Genomic DNA, 16,835 nt, shown 5'->3' with positions numbered 1-16,835 from the left:
TTTCGTCTTAAGGGAAACGACCTTAAGACAATTTGTTAAAGGAACCTGCGAAATGTGAATTGCGCAAGTGCGAATTTCCAATTTATTGATTTCGGCCATCCAAACTTTGATCTTCTTAACTTTTGCCATTCTTTTTCCGCTCTCTTTATTTATGGTTATTAAAACTTTGACAAACTTTTAAAAATAAAACTCAATTCAATTTTCAGATTCTCAAATCAATTAAATTTTCAGGCATCATATACTGGCTCTAAAAGAGTTTTTTCAAACAAAGCTTGATGTAGAAAACGTTTACATGCTGGTTTTCTTCAAGGATAACTTGCTAAGGGTGAATATCTCCGCAATGAACTATGAAGATGAAGCAGAAGAAGATGTTGAAGAGGAATTAGTTCTTGAAGAAGAAAGAATTGAAGTTAACCCTTGTATTACAAGTTCAATGATCTAACCATTACGAGTTTAGCGCTCTGACCATGCATCTAACGCCACGGCAATGGTTCCTTGAAAGTTGAAAAAAAATCCCTATAAAGTTGAAATAACATTTTTAGCTGAAAAAAATATGGCTGTTCGATAAAATTTAAATAAATTTAAATTTGAAGATCTAGTTTCGAAACAAGAACTTCAAACTCAAATCAAATTTGATTCAAGTTCAATTTTGAGAAACTTGATCTCAATTAATTTGATTTCCTGAATTCAAAAAATCAAAATTTCAATAAGTTCAAATAAATTCAACCAAGCTTAAAGAATGTAATTTTTCAGGAAAAGAAAAGAGGGGAAAAGCATTATCAAAAAAATGTTATAGAAAGCATAATATTTATACGTTCAAAGTATCTATTTCGCGTAACGCCGCTTAAGACTGCATCATTTTGTAAAGAATTTAAATAAAAAAAAACAATATTAAACATATAAAAGGCTATGATATGTGATGACAGTTTCACAGGATGGAAAAATACTCCATTTTACTGCTAATTGACTTTTAATACATATCAGTCAATATGAAGTATTTCTTGTAGTCCTGCACAGCTTGAATGCTTATTACACACTAATAAGTTACCCTCCTCCATCAATACAGCACTCAGATAAAAAAACAAACAGAATTTAAAAGTGCTGTTGGGAAATTTTTAGAAAATTGTGAGAAACTATCAATTGCTACATTTAAACTTATTGTGGAAAATCTAAATATTGGTTTAATAGAACTAAGTATTGATCAAAACTATCTTTTTGACGTTTGTAATGTTTCAAAAGATAATATATCAATTTCTTTATCATAGAAGGATTTCGGAAAGATTTTACATTAACTTTTGTTAACAACAGCCAACAGAATTTTAAGAACCAATTTTTTATACTTTTGTTATACTTTTATTTTTATTTAAAATCATATTCACAACTGCTAATTAAAAGAATGTCTAAACCAAATCATCCTATCAAGAAATTCGGTAGATGACAGCAGTGCATTAATGATAATTACCTGATGAAATTCGAATGTCATGTTCGAAGGGTCATGGTAGTTCAGTTATTTTTAACAACCATTTCATAATTTGTTTAATTATAACTCATAATTTGTCATAACTTGTTTAATTATTACTCATAATTTGTCATAGTTTGTTTAACTACTACTCAAATGGCTCTAGTTTAATCTAAAATTTTGAAGCACACAACAAGGCCTTAGACAACTTTTTTTGTCTACGGCCTTGCTTAAGGAAAAAATTATAAACGTTCATAAACACAGAGTTCAAAAAGTAGTTAATAAATTTATGAAGATCAAAAACATATCAACTGCAATTAGAGTTCAAACCTTTTAGTCATGAAAGTTTTGTATTTAAGCCAGATACCAAACAGTCTAAAAATGAAAAGAACCTACTACAACTAGGTGTGCATCAACTGTATCTCTGGAATAAGGCTTGATAAAGCCATCAGTGACAGCTTTTATGAACAAAAAAATGCTGAGTATATAAAGAAACTAAAAAGTTTTAAAAAAAGTCAACATATGCAGGTTCTAAACCAAAAGCAAAAATAAAAGCAGATAATCAAGCATAAAAAACATATGTATGATCCAGAATGCAAATCAAGATAAATTATTAAAATGTTAAGAAGAAAATATTTAAGGAATAAAGCAAAACAAGCAAAATAGCTTTAAAATGTTAAACAATTACAACAATAACTTCAATAAAACAAAAAATGTATTACTGGATTGCAATACTTAATGAAAGTAAATGTGAAACAGACTATAAATCATACACATTCAAATTAAGAAAGTTTACGATGCAATTGTTAATTAAGTGCCTACAAAAAACATTATAATTTTGGAAAATTTTTCTCAAAGATTTGATTTTAAATTTGAACTATTGCCTTGTTTCAGTTCAGGTAAAGTTATGGTTAGGGAGTTAGGAATAATAACTGATTATCAAGTTTTAGAAATATTATTATCTAATAAAAATGTTACACTTGACTTTGATTCCACCACAAAAAAGGATATCTATTTCAATTCTGAACATTTTACTACACAATACAAGTGTTTTGTTATGGTTGTTAACCAATTAGCTGCTCATATTGCAGTTGACTACTATCAGCATATAATCAATACGGTCGACCATGCACTTGTTTAATCAAAACTTAACAGTGTAAACTTGGGATTCCAAGCCGGATTTTGGAATTTTGGAATTCCAAAATTCATTTGTTTTTATTAAATTTAAAATTCCAAAATAAAAGAAACCGAATTCTGGATAATTCGGAATTTTATATCTATTGCTTTTTTTCGAAATCGAATTTTTTTTTGTTGTGCTTAAAATCGAAAACCAATGCGAAAAGCGAAAAACACATTTTGTTTTTATTAAAACAAGAGCAAAAAAAATTTTGTTGTGAAATGGAAAGTTTTATCGGTTTTAACGTTGCATAGATTTAATGTGAATTAATTTTAATCTCTAGGATAACGGATCAACAAGAAGAATTTTTTGCAGATGTATCCAAAGAGAACTTATCAAATTTGGTGTGGAATTATTTTTTAAGAGGGAATAAAAATCAAAAGGCGAAGCGCATACAGTGTAAACAGATTTTAAAGATATTGGGTGGATGAACGACACCAATGCATGTCCATTTGCGAGCAAAACACAACAAGGTATTAAACAAACAAAAATTTGTTAATAATTCAAGTGTTGCTGGTGCGAGTACTTTTAACTTAGATAGAAAAACAAAACTTTAAAAAATTCAAAAGTAGGCGAAGGTTTTGCTGCAGTAATATCTAGAATGGTCGCCTCAGATCATCGTTTCACGTTTTTTGTACTTAAAAAGATTTAAGAAAATGTTTTATAATGCGCGAATTTGATGTTCCTAAATCACTCACTAGTACACAGAAGATTTTAATTAACTTCAACAAAAAATTCGCCTGTTAATAACTACAGAAATTGTTTCCCATAAAAAGAAGGTATTTTTCAGAATTACACTTGAGGAGTAGACTTCTTTTCGTAACCGGCGTTTTATGAATATCAACGTAAATGGATCAGGAGGCCATTTTTGGAATTTGGGGCTATCTTGTAATAATGGCCAATTTGTGGCTGAGGGTTGTGTAAAGTTTTTGGAAAAGAAGCCTGAAACTTTCCTATTAAATATTTACAACGATATTTTATGCATTGTGACTGATATTTTATGCATTGTGATTGGAGATAAATTTATTTCATAAATGAACAAGATAGCCTTATCTTGTTCATTTGATTCCCTTGATAAGCCTTAATAAAGGGAATGGTATCCCTAAAAATTTTTTGCATTCTTAGAATCTGAAGATTTTTTACATGGTTTGATTACAGGATAGCCCGGACATCGTCTGCATATCTTATTTCACTTGGCTGGAGTTTAAATTGCATATCATGAAACTTTTAATAAGTTTTTAACTACAGTTACAGTTAAATATGGTGACTTACAAACAAACGAGTAAATTTCTTAACTGACATTGCTTTATCAATTATTAATCATTACTGACTTGTTAATTAGTTATAGTATAGACAATTAGTTTGGCAGGTTCTTTTCTCAAAAGCAAGATAAAATTAAAATGCATATCTTCAATAAATGCACCATTTAAAACTTTAACTTTCCTTGATTTATGGATTCTTTTTTTTATTATTCCCTGCTAATAATGAATCAACACATATCAAAATTGTTCCTGTGGGTCATTTGTGATTATTATTTTGAATACTTTATCTATCGAAAAAAATGTTTATCACACTATATTCAATATCGACATATAAAATATCGATATCGATATATATAAAAGATTTTGTAACACTTTGCTCGATTGGTTTAATTGAGAGAAAAAAAAAGCTGTTTTGAGTAAAACTTTTTGATAATTAAAGTAATCTGCTATTTGCTTTATCCTTGCCAAAGATAATCGATTAAATAATAATTAATTAAATAAATTAGATTAAATAAATGGTATAAAAGCTACTTGTCAAATAGAAAGCAATTCGTCTACCACGGAGAATATTTGCTTCCTATTGATTTTCAAAATAAAAAATTAATTGAAATAAAATGTGGTGTTCCACAGGGTTCTATACTTGGTCCACTTCTCTTTTTAGTATACAATACGATCTAAATAAGGCCTCGAACCTTATGAGCATCATTTTTGCAGACGATACAAATTTATTTTTATCAAACAAAGACATTAACAAACTTTTTTTAAATATGAACGAAGAACTTATAAAAATTTCGACTTGGTTTAAATGCAACAAACTAACCTTAAATATTGACAAAACAAAGTGGATCCTTTTCCACTCCTCAACAAAAAAGCGTTTTTCGCCTAATGATTTACCAAAACATTATATTGATGAAGTAGAAATAAAAAAAGATTCCGTTTTAAAATTCCTAGGTATTTGTCTTGACAAAAATATGACATGGAAAACACATATTGATTATATATCAACAAAAGTTGCAAAAAGTATTGGAATCCTCTATAAGGCCAGAAATTATTTAAATAAAAATAATTTAAAACATCTATACTACTCATTTATTCATAGCTATATTAACTATGCAAATATTACCTAGGAAGTACAGGTAGAAGTAAATTGCAATGTCTTTACCGCCATCAGAAACATGCAATGCGAATAATACATTTTTTAAATCGCTTTTTAAATATAAAACCTTTATTCAAAGATATGAATGTATTAAACGTTTTTGAACTTAATTTGTATAATACTGTATGTTTTACGTTTTGTTGTATGAACAAGCCTTTATTACATGTTTTTAAAGATTTATTTACCTTTAAAGAAAAGAATAAATATAGTTTGCGAAATAAAAACTATTTAAAAGAACCCTTTTGTCAAACAAAGTTTAATCAATTTTGTATAGATTATTGAGCACCTTTTCTCTGGAATAAAATTTTCCAGCCTAATTTTGATTCATCTATCTCTTTTTCTGTTTTTAAAAACAAATTAAAGAATATTATTTTTTCAACGGATCATATATTGAAATAATTTTGAGATATTATTTTAACGATTTATTATTTAAAATGTTTTGGATTGTTATTTTGTCATAATCTACTTGTATTATTTTATATTATATTTATATTGTAATTTTTATATGGTTCTGGCGACAAGATCGTTATGATCTTTTTCCAGATTCCAAGTTTATATATTTATATATTACATGTAAATCACGACATGTAAATAATGTAAACTAAAACTAAACTTAAAAAAAATAAATAAAAAAATAAAAAAAAATAAAAAATAATAAAAAAAAAATTATTCTTTTATTTTGTAGGATGGTTTCACTGGTTCCTTTATTTGAGGTTTGTTGGTTTGCAATAAATTTTCATCTTTTAAGATTATTATACTGCTGTTTGTCGTTTTAAGTTTCTTTCCGTTCTTAAAGTTTTAATTTCAATTTCCATAGATTTAAGTTTATTACGAAATAATTTGATAATATCGTTATAAATGAATATGCTATAACTAATTACTACTTTAAAAGATTCATTATTCGTTGAACAACTTAAAATGTTTTCCGTAAGAAGAAGCTTACATGTTCATAATTAAACTTTATGTTATTCTCACAAAAATTATGAAGAAAATTAGTATTATGAACGATAATAGTATACTTTTATACTATTAAAAATATTTGTAGCTATTCTTTGGATTTAAAATCTTATAAAATATTTTTTTCTTGGGGTTTAAATGAAATATCAAAATTTGATTAAAAAATTTAACAAAAATAATATATTAATACAGGGGTGACGGAAGGAAATAATAAGGGTGAAAGGCGCTGAAAATATTTTTCAAATTTTATTAAACTAATTTTAATCGCTTCAATATTTTCTTAACACTATAGGGTAAAATGTTGTTAAATGGTAACACAACTGTTGACATATAACTGTTAATATTTAAAAATAATATTAATTTCCATTAGTTTCTAATTGATTTGGCGTCATTTGTTATTATCAAGATTGAACATTTTGAAATAACAAATTTTAAAGTTGATGGAGGGGGCGCTGCAATACCAAAGCCCCCTACATATTAAAAAACTAGGGGCCTGAAGCTCCCTTCGCTCCGCCTGTGCCGCCAGCCCTACATTTATACATTATCATTATAATTTTAAATTGTACGATTATTTTTGCTCAATAGGGTTTATATAAGCTATCTACAGCACCAAAGTCAACAATGGGGTCTATATAATCTATCTGCAGCACCAAAGTCAACAATAGGGTCTGTATAAGCTATCTGCAGCACCAAAGTCAACAATAGGGTCTATATAAGCTATCTGCAGCACCAAAGTCAACAATAGGGTCTATATAAGCTATCTGCAGCACCAAAGTCAACAATAGGGTCTATATAAGCCATCTGCAGCACCAAAGTCAACAATAGGGTCTATATAAGCTATCTGCAGCACCAAAGTCAACAATAGGGTCTATATAAGCTATCTGCAGCACCAAAGTCAACAATAGGGTCTGTATAAGCTATCTGCAGCACCAAAGTCAACAATAGGGTCTATATAAGCTATCTGCAGCACCAAAGTCAACAAGGTCATGCCAGTAAAATCATTACCACTATTAAAAATTAAAAAATCATGAAATTCTTTATTTAGAAACGGCGCCAATTTTAATTTTTGTTTCGCGATAATCAACTAAACTCACATGATATTTTTTTCTATAAAGAAAATATCTAGGTGCCTTCATCTTCAAACTGATTTCCCTATCTGGGAGCAGTGAAGCCTGCTCTGGTATGGGTTTGCTTTTCACGGAACGCTGATATACATCACTGGCTTTCTAGTGACAGATCACTGAAACACCAGCACAGCACCTGCAATGGCAAGTCAGAGTAAGACCGTGACTTAGTTGGTGGGCAAATCGGCGCTGGCCAGTGCTGTTAAGCCGAACACGGGCCTTCTCAGCCTGCGCTAGGTCATTGCCGAAATATATATGTACTTAAATATACAATTATGTATATATATATATATATATATATATATATATATACACCCCAGACAGCAAGGATATAAGGTTTAAGGATTTTTGATGAACAAGCTGTGGCTAGCCATTGATGGCAAAACAGCGGCTTACCACTGCACTGCAGGATAAGAACTTGCATGACAACAATTAGCCATTCCTACACCGTATTATTTTGATATTGTAATTATTAACTAACTCGCATCATGCGTGGCATTGTAATAGGTTTCATCAGGTAATCCTATTTGAAGCTCCTATATTTTCTATTTAGATCCCTTTTTTTAAATTATTTAAAGTTGTTTTTAGCAGAATCGGCTGTCATTATTTTAATTGAAAAATTGCGTATTTTTCACACATGAATATTGACATTTTAAACTTTTCGTAAATAAATTTGAAAAACAGACTTGAATTTCAAAATTTATCACATCCATACTTTATTTACATTTATACAAATTTTATATACATTTATATACGAAATTTGTTACATATATACTTATACAACATTGTAACAACATATATACAACATGGTTACAACATATATACAATATCGTTACCATGTTACAATTACATTTATTTTTATTAATGACAAAAAGTTGAATTCACTTACCATCAAACCATAGTTACCTAGACTAAGAGTTAAAAATCTATTGTACAATTTTGTGAATTTAAATGTAATTAATATCACAATAAAAATTTACAACAGCAACCAACTGATACTTTCAAATATCTTTACAACAACAACCATGTGATATTTATAAATATATTTATTAAAGCCTTGACAAATTGTTTCTCCGCGCAGCGGCCTTGTTCGTCAAGATTCGTGTTTCGGAGTTATAGAGTTGAGAGAGGGTTATAACCACAATTAAGTAGCCTCCTCATCTGCAGTGGCCTTTAGGGCCTTGGGGAGGTGAATTAACAAAAAAAAAAAAAAAAAAGATGTGGCACTTAGATTATTATGGACCAAAACTCCATTCCCCATTTCTTGTACTGACATGAAATGATTCTTAATTTTATGTCTTGAGAACATTTTATGATACTGAATATTTAATTTACTTCATAGGAGATTCTAAATAAAGAAAATATATAATACGCAGTGATAAATTAGTTTAACATTTTACTGTAAATAGATGAAATAAAAATGATGCAAAAGTATGATTACGATTTAAATCATCTTAAATATTTTAAAAAGATACAAATTACTATTCTACCATTACAATATTTAAGGTTGAACATATAACATTTAACATTATTAGCATATAATATATATATATATATATATATATATATATATATATATATATATATATATATATATATATATATATATATATGTATATATATATATATATATAACAAATACATAAAAGTATGTTTGCATAATAATATATGTAAATATATTTATGTATAATTAACGCAAACGTAAAAATAAAAAATATAATAGCGTAAATAAAAAATACTCCAATATCATAGCAATGTTTCTTATTCTGATATTGATACAATCTTAGATTCTACTTTAAACAATTCTGATTACTATCCAGAATCATTGGACCTAAATATTCTGGCGACGATACTTTTAATAATGTACTACTACTATTACTATTACTACTACTACTACTACTACTACTACTACTACTACTACTACTACTACTACTACTACTACTACTACTACTACTACTACTACTACTACTACTACTACTACTACCACTACTACTACTACTACTACTACTACTACTACTACTACTACTACTACTACTACTACTACTACTACTACTACTACTACTACTACTACTACTACTACTACTACTCACTACTACTACTACTACTACTACTACTACTACTACTACTACTACTACTACTACTACCACTACTACTACTACTACTACTACTACTACTACTACTACTACTACTACTACTACTACTACTACTACTACTACTACTAGTAGTAGTAGGTAGTAGCAGTAGTAGTAGTATTAAACCCAAACTTGTGAAAGGTTTTAATTTTGTTTAGAATTAAGCAAAATGAGACGAAACTTCTCTATTTATTTTAAATGATGACTGGGTACAACTGTAAAATAAATATCAGGTTACGAATATATATAGGAATACGCATTTAATTTATTACTCCATCATTTTTTATACTTTTAACTGACTATGACTGTCTTTTATTATTTATCTAAGAAGTTTATATTTCCTTTTAACAAATTTTATCTCGAAGAATAACTTAAAAATAGTTAAGTGTCAAGTCTGATTTTTTGAATAGATTTTAGTTAATTAGTTTTAGAAAAAAATGATTCTTGTGCCTATAGTTGGTTGAATTATAAGAACTATTGCTATTTTTTCCAAAAGAAAAATGAAACATATTATGGAAGTAATTGGGAACATTCTTATATATCATGTCGTCTTAGAGGAGGAAACCTATTAAGTGTAGAAGATCAAGAAGAACATTTTTTTGTCACAAATGTTTTAGAAAATGAAAGTACGAAAGACCATTATTATTGGATTGGTATGATTTATTCTTATCTATTTTTGTTTACTGATTGTTTTTCCATAAATTATTATTGTTTTTAAACGTTTTTCTGCATTGAATTTGTTATTATGAAATAAGTTTGCTAATATACATAAAAGCTGACCGGAGCTGTAAAAATACGTGTCATTGTAAGTCTACTACTAAGCTATTTTTTCTATACTTTTTACTCATATATATAATTCCTAGCTGTACGGTCTCGTAAAATACGGGTCTTAATCACCAATTATTTATATACTTCTCTATTCCACACCAATCGTTTCTATACCTATTCCTTACACAGTCATTTGGAAGCAGCAAGTTATTTACGCAAGCGCATTTGAAATTTTAGAAATTTAGCTTTTGATGATGGGTACTATCTTTAATTTTTTTAATTTAAATTTTTAAAAATATTTTTCAATAGCAACGATACATTTATAGTTTTAGATAATAATAAATATCTGCATCTTTTTCTTTAAAAAAAATTTATTTATGGAATTAACAGTTGATGATAATTAAAAGAAGAAAATAAATTGAAAACATTTCAGTATATTAAAAACTGTTTTTATGTGAGGATTATGAAATTTATATGAGGATTATGTAATTTATGTGAGGATTATGTAATTTAAAGCATTTTTTTACTTTTTATTGTTTTATTTTTTTTTAAATTGAATAAAAAGTTTTTCGAGCGTTGTAATATAAAAGTTTTTATAAAGTCTTAAATTTTCTTAAATATTTTTGTCTTTCTTATCGTCCCGACAAGAAATTTTTATGTGGGCCATATATGGCAATTGCATGTTGACTATATATTTACCCTTCTCCCCTTATGGGGTTTTGTGTGTTCCATATATGGCTATGATGTTTATCTCACTAAAACCAAACTAAATAGAAACAAAAGCCACACTTCATTTTCGTGTGAAAGTTTCATGTGGCCCACGTGTGGTTAGCATATGTTAGCCATATATTTACCACTCTCCTTTGTGGGATGGCGTTGGTACATTCCATATGTGGCTATAATATTTACTCCATTAAAACCATACTAAATAAGAAAGAAAGTTGCATTTTTTCGACAAGAAAGTTATAACAAATGCATAAATAAATCTTTTGTCATGTTTAAATATTGTATTTAAACAACTTTTCATTAAATTTAAAAAATTCGTTCTGTATAAGTTTTGTACACAAAACTAATCTGATTAATCATGCGATAAAGACACAATATTTTCTTCAAATTCTTTATCTAGCATTTTTACAATGTCTTAAACAGTAGCTAAAAATAGTTTCATATGAAATCCATGCACAAACAAAATTGAGAAAAAAAAAATCAGTAATAAGGAAAGCTTTGCTTACATTACCCGCCATTTTAAAGTCTAAAGTTGTTTTCTGGTAGCAAACACAACGTATTAAAACATTTTTATCTTCATTTAGTATAACTCGGACTGCAATTTTTCTTTCGTTAAGTATAAATCTGTTTAGAATAGGTATAACTTAAGTATAACTCGTTAAGTATAACAAAAAAATTTTTATTCATTAAGTGTAACTCTGAATTACAAATTTTATTGAAAGTTTATTTTGAAAAACAATTCTCAAATATATTCATTACAAAACCGCTCAAACATACTTATAACTATGAACTAAATATTTTCAAAACTGTAAACCACGTGATATCGTGGATATCATGTGATTACTGCAATGCATTGCAATGGAATCGTACTTTACAATTGGTTAATTTAAAGTTCCTAATGAGGCAAGATTGTGTTTTATAGGTATGGCCAATATGATAGCCACACTTAGTTTAGCTTGTATTTATTTTAGGATTATATCACACTAAGTAGAATAATTATGTGGATGCATTATGTGTTTCACATACAGGCCACACTGAACATCAACGTATAAATTAATCATCAACTAAAATAAAATTTTACACTTTTATTCCACTAGTAATCACTATGGCCACATGTCGGTCACGTATACCTTTCTTGGTTGGGTTGGACCAAACTTTTTTGAGCATCAAAGTAAAACTCTTATAATACCACTCTTGTTGTTATTTTTATGTTAAAAATATATATGTAATTACTGTTTATACATATATTTTTATGAACTTATACTATAAAATACTAAAGTATATTAGAAGCCCATCTGCAAAACCGCTAAACTACAAAAATAAAAATTTTGAATTAATTCAATTTTCACATTATACTGAAATCTATTATCTACTTAAAATCTATCACCTACTTAAAAACTTTAGGTAAAGTTAAAAAAAAAAATGGACAAAAGAAAATATCAATTTCTGCTTTTGGGCAACTAAAAGTACTTTAGTTTTTCGTAGCTTCGTCAAAACCAGTTCAGCTCAAGACCCTTTCGTCAAAACCAGTTTGTTCAAACTTTTGGAAATAGGCTATTTATATCGTATGCCATTCTATACTCAATAGCATATATAAATAAAAATTATGATAAAAATATGAAATTTGTTTATCTGTTTAACTATTTTTGAGCACAAAAAAGTTATTGTTATTGTATGTTTGTTATTGTTATTGTATGTTTGATAACTTTTATTTGCTTGTATGTATTTGACATACAAGCAAATAAAAGTGTAACTAAGTTTGTAGTATGATAAAAATATAATAAGTACTTACATGTATGTAATAAATACCAACATAATATGTGTTTATAGTCTCTCTCTCTCTCTCTCTCTCTCTCTCTCTCTCTCTCTCTCTCTCTCTCTCTCTCTCTCTCTCTCTCTCTCTCTCTTTCTCTCTCTATATATAAATTTGCAAAAAACACTTATCTAAATTTTTGACTAAATTTTCAACTCGAAGTTTCATCATTACTGGATCATCAGGAATGAAAAAACCACGCACGAATGCTTTGATGTGACAATGGGAAGTTACGACGGAGCAGAAATTTGCGAATTTGTAGGTTTATATATTTTAAATACCCTAGCTAAAATAATCCAAATTAATCAATTAGGTCTTTATCGCGACGGCGGTTGAATAATAATGCATAAAAAATCAGGGCTACAACTCGATAAAATTAGAAAAGATATTATTAAAGTTTTTAAAAACATTGGCTTCCAAATTGAAACAAACATAAATTAAAAAATAGTGAATTTTCTTGATGTCACATTAAACCTCTCAGAAAGTTCCTATAAGCCCTACAAAAAGCCTAATGACGAATTATTGTATATTAATGTGAATTCAAACCATCCCCCTCAAATTCTAAAACAAATTCCAATTTCAATTAACAATAGGCTCAACCAAAACTTTTCTAATTAAAATATTTTTAACTCCTCTTAACGCGTTTATGAAGATGCTCTTAAAAAAAGTGGCTTTCAAAATTTCGAGCTGAAATTTGAAAAGAAAATTGCAAAAAAGCGTAACAGAAATAGAAACATTATTTGGTTGCTGTACAGGGGGTTGCCGTACAGTAAAAATGTTTCAACAAATATAGGTAAAATTTTTCTAAAATTAGTAGACAAACATTTTCCTCCCTCTAATGAATTACAAAAGATTTTTAACAGAAATACCATTAAAGTAAGTTATCGTTGTACAAAAAATTTAGAAAGATTTATATAAGGCCACAACTACGCGTTATTTAATATAAATGAACATATAAAAGAAAAAAACACTGATTATTGTAATTGTAAACAGAAAATAGATTACCCTCTAAATGGAAAATGCCTTTCAAGAAATGTAATTTACAAGTGCATTGTTTCCTCACAAAAAATAACCCTGATAAACAATATATTGGCTTATGCGAGGGGAATGGAAAAAACGTTATGCCAACCACAAACAATCGTTTAAACACAAAAAATATTCAAAAGAAACTATGATGTCAAAATATATTTTGGATTTAAAATAAAAAATAAAAATTTTAGTTTACAATGGTCTATTCTAAAATCTGCCCCTACCTATAATAACATTTCCAAAAAATGTATGCTATGTTTGCAAGAAAAATTTAACATAATTTCTCATATAAATCAGGAAAATTTATTAAATAAAAAATCTGAATTAATTTCTAAATGAAGGCACGAAAATAAATACCTCTTAGAAAATTATAAAAACAAATGACCAAATTAAACTATTACTATTCCTAAGAAATTTATCTTATAATTACTCTCTGTCTCTCCCGTTAATCAAAAAAATATAGTAATTAAAATTTTTTTTAATAATAATTTATTCCTGTAAAATATTTTTTTCTATAAATTGAATTTTTTTTGAGATTTAGTAACTCTTCCTGATGATCCAGCAATGGTGAAACTTAGTTGAAGAAAAAAGTTAGATAAGTGTTTTTTACTATTTTATTATTGCTCTGTTCTTTAAGAACATTGCGGACTCTATTTGTAAAATACACTAACATAATTTACATTCATACACACACACACACACACACACACACACACACACACACACACACACACACACACACACACACACACACACACACACACACACACACACACACACACACACACACACATATATATATATATATAATGTATATAATGTAATAATTTGCTGCTAATAAATTTTGTTATTTATAAACTTTGGCATTTATATAATTCTGACATATATAAAATTCGCCGAATGGTCACACACGAGCAGTGAACGCCTGAGGGAAGAAATGAAATACATTAGAATAAAGGAGAATTATTTTTCAAACAAAGCATATTTTGACAGTTGTCAAGACAAAAATAAAGATTAATAGAGGAATATTTAAAATAAGACAGACAATGCATTTAAACAGTACTAACAATAATAATAATAAAAAAATAAATAAATTGTTATATAAATACTAATATGAAATAAGATAAACAAAAAAATATATCACCAAACAAAAAATAAATAAAACAAAAAATACATTAAAAAATATAAAGTATGCATACAACAATGAAAGGCCTCAGAATGGAAAAAAAACATTAATGCCAATGTGTAAACATAATTTGTGTAGTGATTAAGTAATAAACATCTCCTCAGAGTTGCGTCTATTATTACTGGCGTTTCGATGAGGATCAGCACTTATAACTAGTTTATCCCGTCAGACAAACATTATCGCCACTTATGCTTTACCCCGCGACTTACGCCTATTCCATACTGCAGTAAAAAAGGATTCACTACAAATAGCCAAAACCCAACCATACCTAAATTTGTAAAGCACTAATATTTTTTTAATGATATGAAAATTGTTAATCTACTGCACAATATAAGTAAAAATAATTAAATAAACCACATACCAACGGTAGAAAAAACTACGTACAATAAATTAAAATTCAAATAAAAACGCCAGAAACAAAACTAAAAACAACTAAAGTGTGTAAACAGAAAATGCTAATAAATTTTCGCTAAGACCATTCAAACCACATAGGTACTTCCAGCACAAATAAACCAAAAACAATCAAATGGCAATATACCCTATTAAAAACCCTTTTAAAATAAAATAAAACATAATAGAGTATTCAAAAAACTCTAACGTTGTCATAGATACTTCTTTCGAATTTTGTTAACCAATCTAAAGTGTGAGAAAATGAAACAACCCGCGCAACTTAAAATCAAAACTAAAAATCAAGTATATTAGAAAGTAGAAAAAAACATATATATCGCCTGCAAAAATGTAATGATTTAAACATGTAGTGAAGGTTATAAGAAATTCTCTGAATAATAATAAAAGACGAAAATTGTGTCTGTGAAAATTAAAATGAAGCCGAGTAATGAACGTACGATAATATAGCACAAAAGCTCCTTGATAACAGCAACAACATGAAAATCAGCGGATAAATTATACACCGAAGAATATTGTAATAAGATCAACTAAATACTAAAATAAGACCAGATAAATTTAAGCCAAATGAGTGGTTAAAAAACTATTTTGGGTGATAAAGCAATGATATTAGTCGTCATATAAAAACGATGTAAGAGGGGGGAATAATATTGTTTAAGAAGTCAAGTCTTCTCTACGGTCCGAATTAAAGGTAACTTTGAGACCATATCTAAATCGAAGTTTCCGAAAAAGTAAAGCTTTCTCTACGGTCCGAATTAAACGTAATTTTGTGACCATAACAAAAAGCAAAAACACGTCCCATCAACAAAACATGTCGAAAGCCGCTAATCAAAAAGATACGCTCTTATATATATTTATATGAATTCTAAAATGAAAAAACAATCACACATGATAACCACATATACATAACATGCAAATCGGCATTTAACATTCCAACCACATACTATATATTAAAAGAAAATATAACCTAAATAAGAATGAGTTCAAACAAAGATAGTTTATCATATAAAAGAACAAAAAGCATGCAAAAGATGTAAAAAGGCTATATGTGCATAAGGGTGTATAGGTGTAATGTGTAAGTCCGTGCTGTTTATGTCGTTCATATATATATATATATATATATATATATATATATATAAATATATATATATATATATATATATAGTATATATGTTACTGTTACCCGCAGTACCAGGAATTAGCTAAATGCTAATGTTTATAATATAGTTTAATATTGCAACTCTGAGTTTCATGTGTTATCACAATCATCAGGCAAGCAGTAAAAGTGTAATTTTGCTACCAGCAAAATTAAACTTTTTAAAATAATAAAATTACTGCGGGTAACAGTAACATATATACTATATAGCTCTAGTTTATCTATTGAGCACTCTTTCAAGTATACAATATTATACATGATAATATAAATATATTTTCTTTATTCATATATATACACTTACGTAATATATATATATATATATATATATATATATATATATATATATATAATATATATATATATATATATATATATATATATATATATATATATATATATATATATATATATATATATATATATATATATATATATATATATATATATATATATATATATATATATATATATATATATATATATAT

The sequence above is a fragment of the Hydra vulgaris genome, chromosome 10 (genome assembly GCF_038396675.1).
Source record: "Hydra vulgaris chromosome 10, alternate assembly HydraT2T_AEP".
NCBI lineage: Eukaryota > Metazoa > Cnidaria > Hydrozoa > Anthoathecata > Hydridae > Hydra > Hydra vulgaris.
This window is presented reverse-complemented; position numbering follows the sequence as displayed.